Source organism: Bos indicus x Bos taurus, chromosome 2, assembly GCF_003369695.1.
Source record: "Bos indicus x Bos taurus breed Angus x Brahman F1 hybrid chromosome 2, Bos_hybrid_MaternalHap_v2.0, whole genome shotgun sequence".
Classification (NCBI taxonomy): domain Eukaryota; kingdom Metazoa; phylum Chordata; class Mammalia; order Artiodactyla; family Bovidae; genus Bos; species Bos indicus x Bos taurus.
In genome coordinates this window covers 114,565,735-114,577,543 of record NC_040077.1, presented here as the reverse complement: position 1 = coordinate 114,577,543, position 11,809 = coordinate 114,565,735, and the positions used below count along the sequence as shown (strand labels likewise).

Genomic DNA, 11,809 nt, shown 5'->3' with positions numbered 1-11,809 from the left:
TGGAATGGGTAGCTAATCCCTTATCCAGGGAATCTTCCTGGGGTCAAAAAAGGGTCTCCTGCATTGCAGGAGGATTCTTCACCATCTGAGCCACCAGGAAAGATGAGTGTCTTAACACAGGGCAATCTGAACAGTGAAGGTTTGCACTGCAGAGGAATCATGCTAATAATACCTTTTCAGAATTTCTATCATTTCAGCTGATCTTGTTAGATTTCAAATGTCTTTGACTATCTTCAGTGCTTCTCACCACTCTGCTCTTGGGTCCTGCATTCCCTGTTATCTTTCCAGAAGATAAAACCACGTGAAGCCATGTATTTAGGGGGAAAGGAAATGACATTGTTTATACATTACCACTTGGTTCTCAATTTGTTGTTTGATCAAGATTTCCCAAGATTCAGTCTGAAAGAAAATATGAAATAATGTTACCAGAGGCTGCAATGATTAGAAAGAAAAGTTAGCTAAAGTTGAAGCAAAGAAGATTCACACCGAGTACCCAGGGAGAAATGACGAAACTTGAAACCCACCCGAATCCTTTCTTTCTAATCTGTCTCCAAGAGGCTAAAACATCTGGTAAGTCATGTCAAAGATTCAATCAATCATCCCCGTATTTGGTTTTTATGTTGCCAGACATCTGGATTGACTGTATTTTTCTTTTCTTTAATTAAATCAGTAGGGGGTTTTGGCTTCCTGCAAAATCAGCTTTAGTTTAAATAATACACGTCATCATCTCATTTGCACTTTGACACACTTGTGATCCTGTTGTTTTTGCTTTAACTCCTAGTAATTTGGTGATTGATTTAAAATAGTTTTGAATATTGTACTATGCATTTGCGTATTAATATAAATATTAATAAACATGTCAGAGAAACAAAACTAACTTGGCTGCTTTACTTTTTTCTAAAAGGAACTATAGATGTTACCTGCAATGAGTGGACATTAAGAAAGTTGGACAGTGTTAAATAATTATAGGGCTCGTTCTTAGCAGAGATCAAAATGGCCACTTTGATGTAAAGACAGCTGACACTGACAATCATTTTAACTGTGTAACAGGAACACACGATTTATATAATTTACACATTCCTAAGTTTTTTCAGTTCATAGGAATGTGGTCTGGTTTTATTATTATTTTCAGATACTCTTTGCATTCTTATCTGGAAAGGCTTCTGGGCAAGCTGATGACAGGAGGAGATTTAAAAAAAGATGAAAAGAAACCATGAACACATACTGGTTTAATGAAATACTATATATTCTAGGAGAGAAATCAAACCTCAAAATAGACAAAACAAAATTTATTGCTCTAAATATACGACAGAAAACAACCAAAGAATTCTGGAATAACATTTCATACCTCACTCTTTTATGGTGTTTTTCATGGAGTTTGCCTAGCACACAAAGTCAAAAATAGATCCTACTTTCTCACTAAGGGATTCTATTCTTTGTTTTTAATGAAATAAACGATCAGCAGAGGAAAAAGTGCCTTCCTGATGCAACTGTAGTTAATTTTGAAAGACAGATGGATTATGATTTTAGGATTCTTATTGTAATCATTGAGCCAAATAAGCTATTTTATAAGTATATTGTGACACACCTAAATACAACACCTGAAAGTTTTCACCAGAATTAGGCACAACTCCATTCCTATAGAAAGTCTTCCAATCTACCCTAGTGAGGTTATTTGTAAAAATTAAAGTCCACTTTAATCAGTCCAAAGTAATCACGTGAACCACAACCTTGTCTAACTCAATGAAACCATGAGCCATGCCATGTAGGGCCACCCAAGACAGATGGGTCATGGGGGAGAGTTCTGACAAAATGTGGTCCACTGGAGAAGGGAATGGCAAACCACTTCAGTATTCTTGCCTTGAGAACCCCATGAACAGTATGAAAAGGCAAAAAGATAAGACACTTAAATATGAACTCCCCAGGTCAAGAGGTGCCCAGTATGCTACTGGAGATCAGTGGAGAAATAACTCCAGAAAGAATGAAAAGATAGAGCCAAAGCAAAAACAATACCCAGTTGTGGGTGTGACTGGTGATGGAAATAAAGGCTGATGCTGAAAAGAACAATATTGCATGGGAACCTAGAATGTTAGGTCCATGAATCAAGGCAAATTGGAAGTGGTCAAACAGGAGATGGCAAGAGTGAACACTGACATTTTAGGAATCAGTGAACTAAAATGGACTGGAATGGGTGAATTTAACTCAAATGACCATTATATCTACTACTGTGGGCAAGAATCCCTTAGAAGAAATGGAGTAGCCATCAGAATCAACAAAAGAGTCTGAAGTGCAGTACTTGGATGCAATCTCAAAAACAACAGAATGATTTCTGTTCATTTTCTAAGGCAAACCATTCAATCTCACAGTAATCCAAGTCTATGCCCCAACCAGTAATGGTGAAGAAGCTGGTTGAATGGTTCTATGAAGACCTACAAGATCATCTAGAATTAACACCCCAAAAAGATGTCTTTTTCATTATAGGGGACTGGGATGCAAAAGTAGGAAGTCATGAAACACCTGGAGTAACAGGCAAATTTGGCCTTGGAGTACAAAATGAAGCAAGTCAAAAGCTAACAGAGTTTTGCCAAGAGAATGCACTGGTCATAGAAAACACCCTCTTCCAACAACACAAGAGAAGACTACACGTGGACATCACCAAATGGTCAATACTGAAATCAGATTGATTATATTCTTTGCAGCCAAAGATGTAGAAGCTCTAGTCAGCAAAAACAAGACCTGGAGCTGACTGTGGTTCAGATCATGAACTCCTTATTGCCAAATTCAGACTTAAATTGAATAAAGTAGGGAAAACCATTAGACCATTCAGGTATGACCTAAATCAAACTCTTTATGATTATACAGTGAGTGTGACAATAGATTCAAAGGACTAGATCTGATAGAGTTCCTGAGGAACTATGGATAGAGGTTCGTGATATTATATAGGAGGCAGTGATCAAGACAATCTCCAAGAAAAAGAAATGCAACAAGGCATAATGGTTGTCTGAGTAGGCCTTACGAAGAGCTGAGAAAAGAAGAGAAGCTAAAGGCAAAGGAGAAAAGGAAAGATATAGCCATTTGAATGCACAGTTCCAAATAATAGCAAGGAGAGATAAGAAAGCCTTCCTTAGCAATCAATATAAAGAGATAGAGGAAAACAATAGAATGGGAAAGACTAGAAATCTCTTCAAGAAAATTAGAGACACCAAGGGAACATTTCATGTAAAGATCGGCATAACAAAGGACAGGAATGGTACGGACCTAACAGAAGCAGAAGATATTAAGAAGAGGTGGCAAGAATACACAGAACTATACAAAAAAGAACTTCATGATCCAGATAACCATAATGGTATGATCACTCACCTAGAGCCAGACATCCTGGAATGGGAAGTCAAGTGGGTCTAGGCAGCATCACTATGAACAAAGCTAGTGGAGGTGATGGGATTCCAGTTGAGCTCTTTGAAATCCTAAAAGATGATGCTATTAAAGTGGTGCACTCAATATGCCAGCAAATTTGGAAAACTCGGCAGTGGCCACAGGACTAGAAAAGGTCAGTTTTCATTCCAATCCCAAAGAAAGGCAATGCCAAAGAATGCTCAAACTACCACATAATTGCACTCATCTCACACACTAGAAAAGTAATGTTCAAAATTCTCCAAACCAGGCTTCAACAGTACGTGAACCATGAACTTCCAGATGTTCAAGCTGGATTTAGAAAAGGCAGAGGAACCAGATATCAAATTGCCAACATCCGTTGGATCACCAAAGAAGCAAGAGAGTTCCAGAAAAACATCTATTTCTGCTTTTTGACTATGCCAAAGCCTTTGACTGTGTGGATCACAACAAACTGTGGAAAATTCTGAAAGAGATGGGAATACCAGACCACCTGACCGGCCTCTTGGGAAACCTATATGAAAGTCAGGAAGCAGCAGTTAGAACTGGACATGGAACAACAGACTGGTTCCAAATCAGGAAAGGAGTACATCAAGGCTGTATATTGTCACCCTGCTTATTTAACTTATATGCAGAGTACATCATGTGAAATGCCAGGTTGGATGAAGCACAATCTGGAAGCAAGATTGCCAGGAGAAACATCAATATCCTCAGATATGCAGATGACACCACACTTATGGCAGAAAGCAAAGAAGAACTAAAGAGCCTCTTGGTGAAAGTGAAAGAGGAGAGTGAAAAAATGGCTTAAAACTCAACATTCAGAAAAGTAAGATCATGGTATCTGGTCCCATCACTTCATACCAAATAGATAGGGAAAACAATGGAAACAGTGAGAGATTTTATTTTTTTTAGGCTCCAAAATCACTGCAGATATTGAGTGTAGCCATGACATTAAAGGATGCTTGCTCCTGGAAGAAAAGCTATGCCCAACCTAGCCAGCGTACTAAAAAGTAGGGACATTACTTTCCCAACAAAGGTCCATCTAGTCAAACTTATCAGTTTTGCGGTAGTCATGTATGGATGTGAGAGCTGGACTGTAAAGAGAGCTGAGTGCCAAAGAATTGACGCTTTTGACTTGTGGTATTGGAGAGACTCTTGAGAGTCCCTTGGACTGCAAGGAGCTCAAACCAGTCAGTTGTAAAGGAAATGAATCCTGAATATTCATTGGAAGGACTGATGCTGAAGCTGAAGCTCCAATACTTTGGCCACCTGATGCATAGAACTGACTCTTTGGAAAAGACTCTGATGTTGGGCAAGATTGAAGGCAGGAAGAGAAGTGGACAACAGAGGATGAGATGGTTGGATGGCATCAATGACTCGATGGACATGAATTTGAGTAAGCTCCAGGAGTTGGTGATGGACAGGGAAGCCTGGTCTGCTTCAGTTCATGGGGTCGCAAAGACTCAGACATGACTGAGCGACTGAACTAAACTGAACTGAAAGTCTACTTTGATGCGACTCTGTCAGATATGGATATTTCTTTGTACTATTTCTGGAGTTAATTTTATTGTTTTAAGTAGCTTTATGAGAACTCCCCACTGATGCTGTGTTGGTATTTTAAGGTGCCAGCATTCATGTGCACTTTTTTGTCTCTTAGCTAATGATGAGCGTCTCTGGTGGCTCAGGTTCTATTATTAACTGAGGCCAAAGCTGAAGCTCAGAGGGGTTAAAAGCAACTGGCTCAGAATCAAACAATTCAATTTTTGGATTAACAACATTTATTATAAAAATATGGTTATATGTACACATACATATATTCATTGCAGACATTTTGGAAAAGATAGGAAGTTTAATAAAAAAGAAAAAAAAATTACTCAAAATGCCATTTCTCTTGGATAATGACTATTAATTTTTTCGTGGGCTTATAAGTACCTATGTATACAAAAATATTTAAATAAATGTATCCACATTGAAAACCATACTAAGATTCATACTAAGCACACCATTTTGTAATTTTTCTGTTTGTAAGCATAACTGGCAACTTATCTCATATCAAGTAAATTTTTCTATAGCAGAGATCAATATATTCTTTCTGTGAAGGGCCAAATGGTAAGTATTTTGTGATTTACAGGCAATAATGTCTTTGTCCCAATCACTTAACTCTGAGAAAGCAGTCACACACAATGTACAAATGCATAAGTACAATGTGTTCCAATAAAACTTTACCTACAAAAACAAGCAGTGCATCAGATTTAGCTTGTAGATCATAGTTTGCTGATCCTCATTCTACAGAATCAATTTTTTATAATGATACCAATAGTAGTTTATCTATCACACAGCTGTATTACTATTTACTTTTAGGTATTTATTTATTTGTTTCTGTCACAAAATAATCATAATATTGTGATGAAAATTATTATAATTAAAACTTGGTATGGACATTCTAGGTTTTCCTCAGATACTTCACTGGAAAAATTTCTCAATGCCTTGGAAAGTCTTTCTATAGAGTGCTTGATATGTATTGCATTTGTGTTGCACTAAACTACTGTCCATAGGTCATACTTTCCATTCTTCCCAGTGCTATAAAGGAGGGTCTCTTTATCCATATAGGCTTGTGACAAAGCATACTATGGTTTAAAAAATTTTTTTGCCAATTTTGTGGGAAAAAATGATATCCGCATTTTTGAATTTTCTTTATGATTGAACATTGTTAATTATATTTTCTTTTTTTCCCCCCATGCTTAATGATTAATCATAAATCATCTATTTTCTTCAGGTCAACTTAATTTTATAAATGATGGAAACATGCAAATTTAATTTTAGCATATTCAAGTCATTTCATTTTAGCATATTCAACGCTAAAATGAAATTTAGCAAATTTCTTTTTTTTCTGCATGAAAATTTAAAATTTTTATGCGTCAAAGACACTGTTGACAGAGGAAAAAGGCAATCCATGGAATGGGAAAAAAATTTGAAATCACGTATCTCGTAAGAAATTAATATCCAGCTCTTTCCCTTTGGTACACCATTGAAGATCCAGGTGTTGCCATGTGCCGCCACCCTGCCCGGTGTTACCGGTATTGTAAGAACAAGCCATACCCAAAGCTGCGCTTCTGCCGAGGTGTCCCTGATGCTGAGATTCGCATCTTTGACTTGGGGCGTAAGAAGGCCAAAGTGGATGAGTTCCCACTCTGTGGCCACATGGTGTCAGATGAGTATGAGCAGCTCTCCTCTGAAGCCCTGGAGGCTGCCTGTATTTATGCCAACAAGTACATGGTGAAAAGCTGTGGCAAAGATGGTTTTCACATCCGAGTACATCTCCACCCCTTCCATGTCATCCGCATCAACAAGATGATGTCTTGCGCTGGAGCTGATAGACTCCAGACAGGTATGCACGGTGCCTTTGAAAGCCCCAGGGCACAGTGGCCAGGGTCCACATTGGCCAGGTCATAATGTCCATCCCCACCAACTGCAGAACAAGGAACATGTGATTGAAGCCTTCCACCGGGCCAAGCTCAAGTTCCCTGGCCGCCAGAAGATCCACATCTCTAAGAAGTGGGGATTTACCAAGTTCAACGCGGATGAATTTGAGAACATGGTGGCAGAAAAGCAGCTCATGCCAGACGGCTGTGGGGTCAAATACATCCCTAATCGTGGTCCCCTCGACAAATGGCCGGGCCCTGCACTCATGAGCATCAGTGCTGTCCCCTCTTTAATTATGCTCACCAATAAATGTTATTTCCTGTCCAAAAAAAAAAAATTAATATCCAGAACACATAGAAGCTTTTAAATCTCAGTTCAACTATCTTAAAATATCCATAGTTAAGATTTATATATTGAGTGTTGGATTATACATAGGCACTATTGAAACAGTCCCTGTAAGTCCTTGTTTGTCTACTGTAATTATAAAATCAACTGTGTTTCTTTTATAATCTTGCTTCCTTTGACTTTTGCCATAAATGCAATCATATTTTTCTGCCTTCTTTTTTCCCTCTCCCTAGGCCCTCCATGAAAAGCACATTTTATCTGACTTAGTGGAAGGCACAGTTCTGACATCCTTTTCAGTTCAGTTCAGTCGCTCAGTTGTGTCCGACTCTTTGCGACCCCATGAATCACAGCATGCCAGGCCTCCCTGTCCATCACTAACTCTCGGAGTTCACTCAAACTCACGTCCATTGAGTTGATGATGTCATCCAGCCATCTCATCCTCTGTCGACCCTTTCTCCTCCTGCCCCCAATCCCTCCCAGCCTCAGCGTCTTTTCCAATGAGTCAACTCTTCGCATGAGGTGGCCAAAGTATTGGAGTTTCAGCTTTAGCATCGGTCCTTCAAAGAACACCCAGGACTGATCTCCTTTAGAATGGACTGGTTGGATCTCCTTGCAGTCCATGGGACTCTCAAGAGTCTTCTCCAACACCACAGTTCAAAAGCATCAATTCTTCGGTGCTCAGCTTTCTTAACAGTCCAACTCTCACATCCATACATAACTACTGGAAAAACCATAGCCTTGACTAGACGGACCTTTGTTGGCAAAGTAATGTCTCTGCTTTTCAATATGCTATCTAGGTTGGTCATAACTTTCCTTCCAAGGACTAAGTGTCTTTTAATTTCATGGCTGCAATCACCATCTGCAGTGATTTTGGAGCCCCCCCAAAAAAGTCTGACACTGTTTCCACTGTTTCCCCATCTATTTTCCATGAAGTGATGGGACCAGATGCCACGATCTTCATTTTCTGAATGCTGAGCTTAAGGCCAACTTTTTCACTCTACACTTTCACTTTCATCAAGAGGCTTTTTGGTTCCTCTTCACTTTCTGCCATAAGGGTGGTGTCATCTGCATATCTGAGGTTATTGATATTTCTCCCGGCAATCTTGATTCCAGCTTGTGCTTCTTCCAGCCCAGCGTTTCTCATGATGTACTCTGCATAGAAGTTAAATAAGCAGGGTGACACTATACAGCCTTGACGTACCCCTTTTCCTATTTGGAACCAGTCTGTTGTTCCATGTCCAGTTCTTTTACCCTGGCTTTATTCTGTGGTGGAATAAATATGCTCAAGGTCACAGGCATGTGTCCCCTACAAAGAAAGAAAAAAGATGTCTAAGTTCTAACCCTCAACACCTATAAATTTGACCTTATTTGGAAATAGGGTCTTTGCAGATATAATGAAGTTAAGATGAGGTCATTAGTTTGGACTCTAATCCAATATGACGAGTGTTCTTATAAGAAGCTGTCTCTATGGAGACAGAGGGAAAATGGCCACGTGAAAATGGCTGCAGAGATTGAGTTACACAGCCACAAGCCAAGAACACCAGGGCTACTAGAAGGTGGAAGAGACAAGGAAGAATCCTCCCTAATAAGCTTAGGAGGGAGCACAGCCCTGACAATAACTTGCTTTCAGACTTCTCGCCTCCAGCGCTGTGAGAGAACACATCATCTTTGTGTTAAGCCACCACGTTTGTGCTGCTTTGTTATGGTAGTGTTAGAAAATGGATACAGGCATGAATAGTGGCCAGTTCTTTTACAGCAAGACTGTTCAGGGCTTCTGCCCACTCTTTTCTCCTTCAAGTGGAGCAAACTCTTTTTCCCTGATGGTTGATCTGCCTGTGACTGATTGGTTGTTTATTTCAAGGAAAAACATCCTTGGGTGCAGACCTTTATCTCCCATCTAGCCATGTGTTAGTTGCTCACTCATGTCCAACACTTTGAGACCCCAGGGACTATAGCCCTCCAGTCTCCTCTGTCCATGGAATTCTCCAGGCAAGAATATTGGAGTGGGTTGTCATTCCTTTCTCCAGGGGATCTTCCCAACCCAGGGACTGAACCCAGGTCTCCTGCATTGCAGGTATATTCTTTACTGTCTGAGCCACCAGGGATTCCAGTCTAGCCACGCCATCATTAAAGCTGATATTTTGATCTCCTATACCTGTTCCTCTGGCAATCTGCACAGGTAGTACATACACCTGAAAGTCTAAACAAAGATAAGTGGTAACTGGTATTTTGGCGACCAAAATAAAACCTGAATATGCCCAACACCTTGCTTTGGCTGTGGTGGCCAGTGTCTGAATAGGCAGGTACAATATAGCTTAGGTTTCAGAAGGCTTGACTTCAGGGCTCTAGTGATCTAGTGCTGTTGATCCAAGAAGGCGTGTTGTGGTCACATCTGATATCACAGGTATTTGACCACTGAAAGGGGAAATTTTTAATTCTAGTTAAGTCTTCTAATTAACATTTTGTACAGGTTTTTGGGGGCACTGGTGGAGAGAATGATTTGTTTCCCTATATCTTTACATTTTTCCAGCTAAGATTTTAAATGGCAAAGGCAGGTAAGTTTCCCATGGACCTCAGAGAATGAATACATGAGGGTTGAACCTCCTATTTAGTATTATCATGAGATGGTAGCACTTAGTGGGCTGCCCCAAATCTATTCCTTCCTGTCCTACTTTGAATTACTTTGAGGAATGAGGAAGATGTGGAAGGGTGAATCTCGTGAATTCATGAGAGCATCAAGAAGAATGAAAGTCCTTATTACACACCAGATACATCATTTTCTTGGGCAAAGGAAAAAAAAACCTCAATGTTTATTATTAGAGACTTGAAGGTTGGAAGGAAATTTGAAAGGCTTTTCCCTGGAACACCACTTTTAGAAAAACTGAACCAGGAAAGTTGGGTGAATGAGACTGATGTATGTAACATGAGTTCATCTTAACTTTGATTTTTTTTTTTTTGCTGCACTACTTGGCATGTGAAATCTTAGTTCCCCAACCAGGGATCAAATCCACACCCCCTGCATTGGAAGCACAGAGTCTTAACCTCTGGATCAGGGAAGTCTCAAACACGCTTCCATCTTACTGTCAAAACATGAGCAGAAGGAGAGAGGAAGTAAAGGAGGGCATATGGATTTCAGAGGGCGGGTGAGAGATTTTTTTATTAGAAACGTTAGAATCTTAATGATCAGTAAAAAGGAGGTAAGTGCGGACCTAACTGTTTATAAAGCTGGGACCAGAAAACTCAGTGATGAGGTTGAAGGTGGTGAGGAGGACACAGAAGAGACATAGGGGGGCCTTCAGTGTGACAGAGACATGAGGTCAGACCAGCACACCAAGTACTGGTCCATGGCCTGTTAGGAACCGGGCTGCACTCATGAGGTAAGTGACAGGAAAGTGAGTGAAGCTTCATCTGTATTCTAAGATGGAAGAGGACAGGCTCTGAGCTCTACTGTCACAGGCTCCAGCAACAGACAGATGCCCAAGGTTGAGGGCAAGAACCGAGCACTAGGCTCGGTGCTAAGGCTGTTGGGGCCAGCCACTCTGCTGCAAGGCCCAGAGGCTCACAGAGGCCACCATTTGGATTCAAGGACTCCACCCCTTCCATTCTGACACAAGGTTCTGTGCCTCCACCATGTGTATCCAGAAGAGGGACTGGGTCTGGGAAACCAAGCATTTATCTCATTTATATTACTTTAAACTAGGTTAGAAGAAGGCAATGGCACCCCACTCCAGTACTCTTGCCTGGAAAATCCCATGGACGGAGGAGCCTGGTGGGCTGCAGTCCATAGGGTCGCTAAGAGTTGGGCACGACTGAGCGACTTCACTTTCACTTTTCACTTTCATGCATTGGAGGAGGAAATGGCAACCCACTCCAGTGTTCTTGCCTGGAGAATCCCATGGACAGAGAAGCCTCGCGGGCTATAGTCTATGGGGTTGCAAGAGTTGGATACAACTGAGCGACTAAGCACACACGAAATCTAGGTAAATCAACTGGACTGACATATAGTTTTTTTTCCCTTGCTACCCATCAGATTTCCTAAAGGAAATCAACCCTGAATATTCACTAGAAGGACTGATGCTGAAATTGAAGCCCCATTACTTTGGCCACTTGATATGAAGAGCAAACTCATTGGAGAAGTCCCTGATGTTGGGAAAGATTGAGGGCAGGAGGAGAAGGGAACGACAGAGGATGAGATGGTTGGATAGCATCACTGACTCAATGAATATGAACTTGAGCAAACTCTGGGAGATAGTAGAGGATAGGGAAGCCTGGTGTGCTGCAGTCCATGGGGTCGCAAAGAATCGAACATGACTTAGTGATTGAATAGGAACAACCCATCAAATAGAATGTTATAAATGATCAGATTATAAATCAGATTATATTTCTCAGAGAAAAATAGAGTACATTCTCTTCTTGAACATTTGGGCTGTGTAAGATAATTGAGTCACCTGCTGTACATGTGAGCTAAATCACTTCAGTTGACCCTATGGACTGTGGCCCGCCAGGCTCCCCTGTCCATGGGCTTCTCCAGGCAAGAATACTGGAGTGGATTGCTATGTCCTCCTCCAGGGGATCTTCCCGACCCAGGGATTGAACCTGCATCTCTTTTGTCTCCTGCATTGGCAGGAGGGTTCTTTATCACTAGCACCAC

At 40.7% G+C, this 11,809-nt stretch overlaps 1 pseudogene; it reads left to right on the top strand.

Moving 5' to 3' along the window:
- The first annotated feature begins 6,438 nt into the window (after positions 1–6,438).
- On the top strand, positions 6,439–6,986 carry LOC113881169 (annotated as a pseudogene).
- Positions 6,987–11,809: the final 4,823 nt, after the last annotated feature.